Source organism: Castor canadensis, chromosome 4, assembly GCF_047511655.1.
Source record: "Castor canadensis chromosome 4, mCasCan1.hap1v2, whole genome shotgun sequence".
NCBI classification, from domain to species: Eukaryota; Metazoa; Chordata; class Mammalia; order Rodentia; family Castoridae; genus Castor; species Castor canadensis.
In genome coordinates this window covers 34,737,010-34,749,359 of record NC_133389.1, presented here as the reverse complement: position 1 = coordinate 34,749,359, position 12,350 = coordinate 34,737,010, and positions in this window count along the sequence as shown.

The following is a 12,350-nucleotide window of genomic DNA, read 5'->3' as shown; positions in this document are numbered from 1 at the left end:
TTTGAGGAAGAAGTTATGCTACATAACAGAAAGAAAATTTATTCAGTGATCTCAATAATTTGAGATTAATATGAAAATCACAAAAACCTGTTTCCTTGTGCTAACTGGTCTAATTAGCAAACTTTTAGCTTAGGTTTCATTTTTCACATGCCTTAATTTAAAGTAGCATAATTCCCAATCTTCACTCCCAATTAGGGCTTTAATGGGGATTCATTTATTTACTTTTTTATTTTGCAGAACTGGGGTTTGAACTTGGGACCTACATCTTGAAACACTCTACCAGCCCTTTTTTTATGATGATTTTTATTGAGCTAGGATCTTGTGAACTATTTGCCCGGGCTGGCTTCAAACCACAATTCTCCTGATCTTTGCCTCCTAAGTAGCTAGGATTAGAGGCGTGAGCCACCAGCACCTGGCCTGTATATATTTTATTATTTTTTATTTGTTTTTTTATTAATGTAGTAAATGTGTATTGAGCAGTTAGTATGTAGATAATATGACACCAAACTTCATGGAAGGATACCAAAATTAATAGAACATGCTTCCTCATTTCCAAGAGTTTTTGACAAACTAATTCTGGTTTCTACTGAAGAGAAATATAATAATGGTAATGTACTGCATATCTCAAAAAAACTAGAAGAAAGGAATTATAATACATTCATTATAGAGAAACAATAAATGTTTGAACAGATTTCAAACTCAATGATATTTGAAATAATCAAGTGTACTTCTGTAAAAATGGTTTTTATTAATAAATATGGACTTTTAAAGTTTTTTATTCTTACTTATTTCAGAATAACATTAATTTATATGTATCTAAGAGCATATACATGTATAAATGTGCATACTAAAGAGTTACATGAATGTTTAACATGATTATTTGCTGCATATATGAAAAATACATATGTAAATCTTTCATTATGTGTATATGTGTGTGTTTAAGTGTGAATTAGTATATCTAAGTGCTGTACTGCTTTTGGTTTAACAAACCATGGTTAATTATTTAAAAAAGAATAAATATCAAATATACAAAACAAAAACATAAGAAAAGCTATTTCTCCTTTACAGAATATATGAATGGCACTCCATCTCTGTTCTATTTCCCCCCTCCATCCGTAACTCCAGCCTAACTATGTAAACTACATCAGACAAACAGAAATTGAGAGACATTGGACAAAGTGTCTGAACAGAGCTTCTGAAACAATCAAGATCATGAAAAACAAAGAAACATGGAGGAAATACTGCAGAACAGAGAACACTAAGGAGGCACGATGAATAAACGCAATATGCTATTCTAAATTCCATGCTGAAACAGAAAATAAAAGGCATTAGTGAAAGAATTGAAGAAATTCAAATGAAGTCTACAGTTTACATTAAAGGATCAGTACTACTTTCCTGATTTTGCAAAATGAAGCATGGTGATGTCACAAAAATTAATATCAGAGGAATCACCTGAGGTTTATTTGGAAATGTTTAATATTTTTCAATTTTTAGAAATCTAAAATCATCTCAAATAAAAAGTTTATCAAAAAGAAAAGCAAAAATTGCTATAATAATAATGCAAGGTGGAAACCTGCCACAGGATAAATACAAAGTTCTGTCAAACTTTGGAAGTGAGGGATATGACCTTTGCAGGAAAGACAGTTGATGCTTTCATTGCACCCTACAAGACCTATTTCAGATGGTTACCCCAAAACTCAGTTCTCCTCTACAAGCCCAACCCTCCTGACATTTTCCTTTTTGTCTGGGAATGAAAACATACCTTTTTTCCATGACAAGTGGGCTTTTAAGGATGTACAGCCTTAGATAAAATAGAATAATGCCTAAGTGTATGAAAGAAATACAGACGTGTTTCTTTAGCAGCAAGTATGTATCAATGGGAGGATGCTATGAGAATTGTGCCTCATGGGCACAGATAATAAGGGTGATTTTGTCTGCAGACAACTTTAAAAACAGTAATAAAAGGAAATGTTCATTTCATACTATTAAATGAATAAAGAAGGATTTTATATTATAAGAAATAATAAAAGCCTGATTATAAGTTTACATGTTTTTTTGAACACCACACATCAGTAATTTAAAACAGGATAGGAGATAAAACACTTCTCCCCATTGGCGTTGGCTACTTCTATCACCACTCTCTCACCTTTGAAATTTGCTACTAGGTAAATAAAGAGTCTGGGCATGGTGGTTCACACCTGTAATCCCAGGAGGCTAAGGTAGGAGGATTGAAAATTTGAGGCCAGCCTTGGCTATACAGAAAGACCCTGTTTTGAACAAACAAACCAAATAATAATAAAAAGTCTGAGTTCAATTTTGAATGTTAGTCAGCTGATAGCTATTGTTCCTCATCCTTCTCTATTCCCCTTGGGCCTCCACCTGACTGCTGATAAGAAAATTTGAGTGCTTTCTTTAGTACAGGCAGGAAGTTCAAACCTCACAAGCACCTAACATGTATGCAAACCATTCTATTTGCTACATCCAAAGTCAGATTTATGTTCTTTTCTGCTTTTAAATCTGTTGAGGGTTATGCTGCTCTCCCCAGAAAGTCTCATTAAATGTGAAATAAATCTTTACCTGTCACTTTGTTGTTGTTGTTGTGATGGTTGTAGTGGTGATGTTTGTGTATGTGTGCTTGTTGTGTTATCAATTTTGGGTACATCCTATTTATGTGAAATGGCCATAACTCTCCCACAGCATCAAGCACCAAAAGAAGTCCATTTAATGCATAGGTGTAAGAGAAATGTTTGAAAGTAGATATAATAATTATAATTCCATTGCAATCCTGCAGATTATTTCATGTGGAGTTTGCCTCTCATTAGGTACAAGGCCCCAATCTTTGGCTGCCTCCCTCCTTTCCTATCACTCTTGCAGGTTGCTGGCTCCATCATTCCAGAGCCTGTAGTTGAACCAATAATTTCTCCTGAAATTTTCATTCATCATGAAATCCCACTTTCTCCAAGGCAAATAAAACTTTTTTTTCTGGCTAGAACTTTTTGTTATTGGCTTTTTTGTGCAGAAAGATCTTCTCCTATGGAAGAATGAAGATGAAAATGCAAAAAAGTAGGGCAGTGAGAGTGACATTTCTTTTGGCTTATATTAGCAATGAAAGTTACATGACCTGCAGACAATCCCATACTCTGATGTCTCCTGACACTGTTTTACTCACCAGATTGGAGGAATAATTCATGTACATGTTTAGACCTAGTCAGTGTTAGGTAGGGGGAAAGGACTCCTTTAGCACAGCCACTAGCTGTATGGAAACTATAAAACAGACATACAATAGATGTTTCAGAGAGGGAGGAAAACATGAAGATAGAGCAGGAAAGATGGATAGATACATAGATACATAGATGATAGATAGATGAAATATATATATATATAATATATCTTTAAAATCAATTTCATCTCGAATTAGTTGGCACAGAGGAAAAAATGAGAGGATAGTTCCTAAAAAATTGATCTCATCAACTGTGATGGATTGTATAGTAATATAAACTCCACTTTGTAGAAAATAGGGATCAGTTTTTGAGTAGAAAAATCATCTTGCTGCAAATAAGTTCTAGAAATACTGGTCCTCGAGAATTTTTAAATGTATAAATAATGATGGGAGGAGATTCAGGAAACTTTTATAGTAGACTAGACACAGTATAAACAGAAACAAAGTATTAGATGCAGGAGGCATCACCTAAGTAGAAAATACAGAACTTGGTAACTAAGCAAAATGGCTTGCACGTTTTTTTAGCATGAATGGCTACAACAAGAAAAATAGGAGAAGGGACTTTTAAGGGGACACAATATGACTTCAACATTGAAAGTGAAAATCTTGATGAATTATATAATGTCAAAACCCTTCAGCAAATTAAAAACATATTGCAAATAAACATTAACTACTTGATCTTTCTCATTTTTATAATATACACATTAAAAGAGGGGAATATTTGACTTCACAACAAATAGGTAGTCTAACAAATACATTCTGAAGTCTATTATCATCTATATACTCATTTCAATTGTTAATTTGCCCTACCATTTGAACTTCATATGCACAACTATGACAGACCTTTTTTGTACTTTTAGCCTGAAATTCTTAGAACCTTGCCTCATTCTGTGATCTTAAAAATACCAAATGATGGATTTCTGCAAAAGACAACTGTTCCTCTTTGCCAATCTGCATCACTAATCATTGTAGAGGGAAAGCAAGAAAGGGGATTTTCATTGCTTTTTGAGTTGTGGTATATGGGGTTTTTTTAATGCCCTTTATAAAATCTTATGAATGATTTGACCATCAAAATGCTCATGAAATTATAAGACACTTTGTTGGATAGACCAACTGACCTAGAAAATTAGTTGTGCTTCTAGTAATACAAGACTTAAAACAGAGGGTAGTATTAGATAGTCAATGTATATGTGTACATGTAATGTGGTCCAAATATAAGATAATTTCATACTGTACCCAGAAGTCTTAAAGACATGTTCTTTTAGAGTGAGGGTATGCAAACCTTGTATGCACTTATGAATAAAAGAAAAAATATAAAGTGAGGGTATGAAAAAGGTATTTCATATATGGAATATTTATCTCTTATGTCTTCTACCATGTGACATAAGAGAACTTATTAACAATATAGTACTTTATGACACAATTACAATTAAGGACATTAGTTCCATGAGTATTTGGTGAACAGACACCATGCTTTCTGTTTTATGCTTAACCACCACAAAATATACGTTATTAGGTTGGGCATGGCAATTTTTTCATTAAATACTCACTAGAGAAAAAAGATAAAGTAGCTAATTATCTTTTCCTCCACATAATTATTACTTTAGTAGGAAAAATATCCTATCTGTGAAGCACTTACCACATTCATACAGCTTTTGGAACTGATGATAACATTAGCCTTTTGCTAGTTGAAGTTGTTTCTAAACCGGGCATTATGGAGCACACCTGTAATTCTAGCTGCTCAGGAAGTGGGGACAATAGGATCTTAAATATGAGGTCAGGCTGGGCAAAAGCGAATAAGACACTATATGAAAAACAAAACAAAAACAAAAGAACTAGGGGCACAGCTCGAATAGTAGAGCACTTGCCTAAGCTATTATGAAGCCCTGGTTCAATCTCTAGTACTGCAGATAAAAGTTGCTTACACTATCAGTCATTGCTACAAGTCTAGACAATGGACAGAGAGGTCATGTGTGGCCAACTTTGAACTGCTAGTACTAGACATATGTTAAAGACATTCTGGGAAAGGAAAAAGGGGTGGATCTGCAAATTTGTTCTAAACTGGGCCTAATATCAATAAGATGTATGTCTCACTTATTTTAAGTGATATTAGAATGTAAGACACCCAATTTGTTTAAAATTCTTTAAGTAAAGGAGAAAGACTATCTCAGAAAGCAAACCTATTAATTGTAAGACACTATATGCTTTCCAACTATTTGCCATTCCCACATATTATGAAAGGTGTTTCCATGCTATATACTCAGCAACCTTGGCTAAGAAGATAATGTCAACATATTACCCATCAATAACAACTAAATGTAGGTTTTTATTTTTCCAAAGCTCAACCTTTGCCCTTTTCTCCAAATACCAGCTGTATTTGATTGTCTGGAATCTACAGGGCTTGTAAGGGAAATTCTAGTTTTTGTAACTGATGGTTTTGACCTTGGTGGTGACTTTGTGTTAGACTTCACAAAGCTAACTAGACTCCAGGGCCTGAACTATTAAGCCTTACACTCATGACACAGATTACGCCAAATGAGCAGAAATAAATAAATAAATGCTGAGGCAGCTGTGAAGGGGGTGGGGCATAGTTGATGGCATGCTTTCCTGAGCCTGAGCCACATTCACACTCTGCTCAGCTCCACTCGCTGCCACATGCCACTGTGCTTTTCTGTCCCCCGTTCATACAACTACTGCAAATGGTATCATTTTGCAACTAATTTACTCGCTTAGTTTTGGCCATTAGTCATTCCCAATATCCTCAATCTGCAGGTAATTTTCCACATTATTAGTTACCCACCTGTCTTATTAAAGTGGACTTTCTGAAACCCTATGTGCCTGCATTTTCTGCACCTTTAGATCAAGCAAATAATTGCCCATACCTGGATGGAAGAATTTAATAGGAAGATTATAGTTGATTCCAAAAGTTAATAACTTCAGCATCTGGTTTCCCTTTTTAACATTTAAATGATAAATTCAGTGTTCATGGAGAGAGAGACAATGAGAATGAGTCAGCTCACCAGAGTCTAAAATCTTTTTATCTTTTGTGGTCAGGTTAAATAGAGATGGGCAGACGGTGGGTTTTAATCTTTCCTCTAATGTATTTCAACTTTGACCCTAAGAGAACCATCTTGATCACATTAAGGCAGAAAGAAATTCTTTTAATTGATAGGAGACTTATTAGCTCCCTGATAAGGAAGATGGCCAAATCCTCTGCTTTCAGGTAGCATCTCTGATATCTTTGGTTGCTGTCAATGAGAGTCTACAGCTGCTCTGAGACATCTTTGACTCATTTTCTTTCACATCTTCATAAAACCATCTGCACAGGATGCCTTTTTAAATATTGCTGGGTGAAACTCAGGGCATTATTCTCTAAACCAGGTCAGGAAAATCACACACACACACACACACAAAATCCAAACTTTTGGCACTGAGGGTCAGGATTGCAGTTTGCCAGGAGTCTAAGGAGAGTACTTCATTTGCAATTAAATTGACATTCATTTTTATCGAAAATAAATGTGCCTGGCCACAATATTTGCTTGGAGTTATAAGTTTGTTTTTTTTAGTTTGAAAAGAGCTCCATGTTTGCCAGTAATAAAAACAGAAAGCCAAAATATTTGCAAGAATCATCATACATACTTTTCTCAAATAATGTAATCATCAATTTCAGAGGCTTTTAAGTCTTTTTTAAAGGAATGGATAAAATGCAGATGATGGCAAATGCACAATTTTCATATTATGGTATTTTTAAGTTTATTTAATCATTAACTTGAATTATAGAAGTCCTTGATTTGTTTACCTATCTTGTAGTATTCCTCTTCCTTATGTCTTTTAAAGTCAAATGCATCCTCCTCTGTTAGTAACACTGAACCAGGAAAGGAGGTCTACATAACAGAAGAATCTGTGATGCTAATGAATTTGATGATTATAGAATTTGAACATATACCAGTTATCCTCTCCAATGTCTTATATAAATGACAATTGCTATTTCAGGAATATCTTGGTCCTCTGAACTTTAATAAGTCTTATCTTTACCACAGATTTGTTTTTTCTTCAAGTAATTGCCTTTGTCATTTACATGTGTGTAGGCCTCCCCAATAGGACTATAAATTCATTGTGGGAGAAATCTAGACCAGGAATTAATAAATTATAGCCCACAGGCATAATATATTGGCCATCTATTTTTGAAATAAAGTTTTAGTGAAATTTAACCACAGCCATTTATTAAGCATTACTGATAGCTGTCATTGGGCTATAGCATGTGAATTGAATCTCAGGATTATCCCAGAGAACATATGGTTCCTAATACTGAAGATAAATATTTCCTAACCTCTTAGGGAAAAAGTTTGGTGATTCCTGGTCTATATCACTGGTATTATTCCAGTGATACTGATGATGGTCTATTTCTGGTTACTCAATATAATCTGAAGACACTTGTACTTTAAGGATAGGTAGTCCCTAACATATCCCATTCCCTAAAACTCATCATGACTACAGATTATTAAATATTTTATTTTTCTAAGGGATCACTCCAATGTTTAGAGATTATGGCAAAGTTTTAAATCCAAGTCTGGTTCAATTTAGGGGGAGTGGTTCTTGACATTCTCAGACATGTCAATGCCATTCCATCTTCCCAAGCCACATTCCCTGAAGCAAACTTCTATCATAAAGGGTCAAAGACAAAAGAGTATCATCAGGTGACTTGTAATGCTAACCTTTGATGCTAGGAAATCTCTGATTTGTCCTTATAACCTCTTGAGAGTCAATTTGGTCTCTATATCATGAGCATTAGACAAATTAGATCTTTCATAAGATATTTTTCCTTCCCTTTTCCAACATCCATTCCTGACTGGTAAGGCCTGAATGTTTCCATTCAGGAGATATTGAATCATAGACCAGATTCACATGTACAGCCTTATTTATAACTCTTTGGCAGTATTTGTTTGTTTGTTTCCACTGAGTTATGGAAACAGAGATAGAAACACAGATTCTCATTCCTTCCCCTGTCATCCAGACAGAGTCTCTAACATTAAATGTTCTCATTTGCCCAACCAGCTTCATATTACCTGACATAGTCTCATAGGAATAAAATATACATGATAAGATCATCAGAAATGTATGGCACTAATTGTCACACCTTAAGAAAGGCATCTGTGATATTCTTTATGTCTGGAAAAGCACAGGATACACATGTTGAACTTTAGCAGATATTTTTTGCACAGATTTTTGTCAGTTCCTATTTATTCTAACTGATAAAGCATCAACATTTGAAAATTTCCTGTTTTGTAGTATTTCACACTATTGTGTTTTAGTTGTTAGCCTTCGATACAACCACTACTGTTACTTAGTACATTTGAGTTGTCAGCACAGTTGATTATTTGGTTGAATACCTCACACAAAAATCATTAGTTACAAGACAATGTTTAGATGTTGCTACACTATGTGGTTTTGTTAATTGATGGGAATGGGCATATGCCTGGAGTGTACAGGTATAAGCTTTCCCTTTTATGTTCATAATCATAGGCCCACATCAGCAGGTAGAAGAACCAAATGTCTGCTTTTCTTTCTGAGGGAGCTTACATAACAGTGTTCACTTCTTAATGGTACCCTTATTTCTGATTTTTATTCTTAGAATTCTTCCTTTTGTCCAACTCTGCTTAAACTGAGGCAACCTGTAGCAGAGATCACTGAAATTCTGCCAGCAGCCAAAACTGCTCAACTGTCAGCCAAAAATGTGGAGGAAAAGAACAGAACTTGAAATGAGAAAGCAGTTGTCTGGAGCCACTGGGACACCACTGGCGTGGAACCAGATGAACTAAAATCCACAGGTCTATTTCCTGCATAAACAGGTGAAGACAGGGCTGAGAGAAGTGTGAAAATAGTTCTTCAGTCACACTCTGCAATATGTGGTTCCCAAGGTGCCCTCCTACATCTGTTCTGCATTTTGGCAGAAAGGCGTTTCAGGTCTGATGTTCTGCAGTATAACAAACCATTTACATAAGGAAAAAAAATAGTAAAATCTTGATTATTACCCTTTTCTCTGTTAATATATTTTTTAGGGGATTCTTTCATTTAATTTCATTTTTAAAGGAATTTAAACATAGGTAGAAAAGTAAGTTATTATCATTCTACTTCTATTGGATGGAAATTTTTACTTAAAAAATGGAAACTTCAGACAGAAGTTCAATTTTAGGTATAAGGTTGTGAATTTACATATGCCCTATAATCTATAGTCCTTTGGGAAATATTGTAACTTGATGGGAAAACTCTTCCCATTCTCTTTCATGTTTTTCATTCAGTGGTGAGACAGACACAGCAAATGATACACTATTGTATGCTAGAGTTGGGTGAAAGGTTATACAAAGTGGGTAACTCATGATGCATACCCTGAAGATCTAGAATTATGAAGAGTTATGGAGAGTTGCAATTGGTAGTTTTCACCAAAGCCACTGAACAGACAACAGTCACAAAGGAGCTACTGTGTTGTAATGTGGTTGAAAACATAGACAGAGGCATTAACAGTAACTTTGGGAAGAAGACAAATAATTCAAGAACGTCTTTTCATGTTTTCTCATTGTAGGAACAATGCATATTAAGACACTGTCCTTATAGGAAAAGTAGATGATAAGTATAAACAAAAACAAACCAAATGTCTACATTCTATTATCCAGTAATAATCACTTGGTATATCTCTGCATATCTATTTCAGCTTTTGTTTCTGCAATAGGAATATATATGAAAAGAAATTGACTTGACTAGAAAATGAAGTATACAGATTGAGGTAGAGAGAATTATCAATGATTTTTTGTTATTATTAGATTACTTCAGTTTTAAATGACAGATAAATTCAGTAAGATTTAAGCATTTTTCTGCCCTTAAGAATATCAGACAATAGATGTGATTCATCTAAGATGAAATAGTAATATCAATGGCAATAATCAGTAATATTTGTTCAATGAGTACCATCTTACAGTTTCTACTTTCCTACATTATTTTATATATTCCTTACAATAACCCCATAAGGAATATGCTATTACCTTTACTGTACATATCAATACCCCTTGCCTTAGCAATTTGTGTAAGGATACATGACTAGCAATTAGTAAGCCTTTATTGCTCTGTTACCTTAAACTCTAAATTCCAAACTACTATGCTCTCTGGCCTAGGATAAATATTATGTATATTATTTCCTCTTCTTGATTGATCTATTATTGGCAAAAGCTTGAACATAAATCAGATATCTGCAGGCAATATAAGAACCATAGCATTTTAGGTACAGAAGAAATGTTATCATTTGTTAGTATTTTCCTCATTACTATGTAGCACATACTGAAATTTTCTTGTAAATTCAAATCATGGAAGTATCCATAATATCTAATCCAAGTCACAGAACCCTTGGAATTGTGGAAAGTGTTTGCTGTCACTGAGCATGTTCTGCAGGTAACCTTCTGCATCTTATTTTGTGTTGGCCACATAATCTCAAACCATAAAAAAAATGAAAATATTATTTCACTTCTCTGAGCCTGTTGGTGCCTCTCAGGTATGAGTGTGGTGTCTAGCTGGGTTTCTTATCCAAAAGCAGGATCAGCAAATAATTTCCTTTAATCCAGTGGCCTTAAAGCTAAAAGGCTGAGACAATGGGAGGTCAGATGCCCCATCCTGCTGAGGATCACATTGCTGGTGCTGCTGACCAGGTGTCTAACGGGGTCTTCTCACATGGATTCTTAAGCCTTGATTTAACGCCTTTTGGAAAATATTTAGGGAAATCAAGCAAGTTTCCCACATAACTTTAGAAAAGAAATACTCATTTAAGTATATTCTCCTTACTAGTATCTCATGCTTGATTGCCAGTTGACATAGGTGGGTCCTTCCCTCTAACTCATTACCCTGAAAATAAGGGCATCATAGCTAAATTCTTCTACAGGTTATTCTTGTTGGTGCCTGGACTATCCCACATCTGAAAACAAGTCTTGCCATCCAACAGGCTGTCACCTCCTACCTTGGCGGCAGCTGCCTCAGCTGGGAGCACACAATTTAGTAGTGTGATGCTGATGGAGACTAGGAGGAGCAGTGACAAGCCTAAGTGCTGTTTTACACCCCATTTAACCAAGGGAGACACATCTGTTTGTCTTTTTTCAGGGGAAGCATGTGGTTTAGTTTGTGACAAGGTCACAAGTCCAGCCTTAGAATTCCTTGTGGAGGGATAACCAAACTTCTCCAGACACTCAATAACAGAATGCCAACTGCGAGTTCTTCAAATAGAGATCCAAGGACATAATTTTGTCTGGCTAAGATGGAATAAGCCCAAATAGAGAACAAGCATGAACAGTCTTCTTTTGTCTGCGGGCTCACAGTTGGTCCTGCTGTTCGCCCTAAGTTCTCATTTGGCAGACAGCCATGCTCTTCTTACTTCAAGGGGATGATATTTTCTCAATGAACAGACTAAAAGGAAGAAAATAATGCACTTCTTTTTTCCACATTTTTTTTAAATATATACTTCTTGAGAGTTTTCTTTTTCGTTTTTTCTTAACTAGGTGCCTCTAACACCCGATTTCAGAGCTCTGTTACTGAATGGATTTTCATGATGTTATACAGAAATACCATGTAGCTGCAGGGACTCTAGAATCAAACAGTCTGAGTTTGAATCTTGCCTCTACCACCTGCTAGTCTCTAATCTTTGCCAAGTTATTCCAATTTTCTGTGTCTTAATGTCTTCATCTGCAAATCATTAATAATATGAGCAGTTACATTTCAGGTCAGTATGAGAATTAAATGAGATAGTATTGTTGAACAGCTTGAATTATATTGTAGAGTCTCTGAGGTATAATAATAAACATAAATGCTGTTTTATTTTTCATTACCATTGAATATATTCACACCTTTTATTTTGTCTTTACAAAAGTACTATGAGTAAATAAACTTCCCCAATCAAGGCATATGCTATTACTATGCTTTTAAAAAAAATAACAGCTTAAAATAGTCAAATACATTGTTTCAAGAAGGAAAAAAATCAACTTTCTGCAACAACTTCTGATTTTTTTTTTGTAATGTGAGTCAACATATTCTGGCAAGATCATCTTATGTAATGAAAAAATGAAAATTCTCCTTTATTCCCTGATTTGAGAATTCC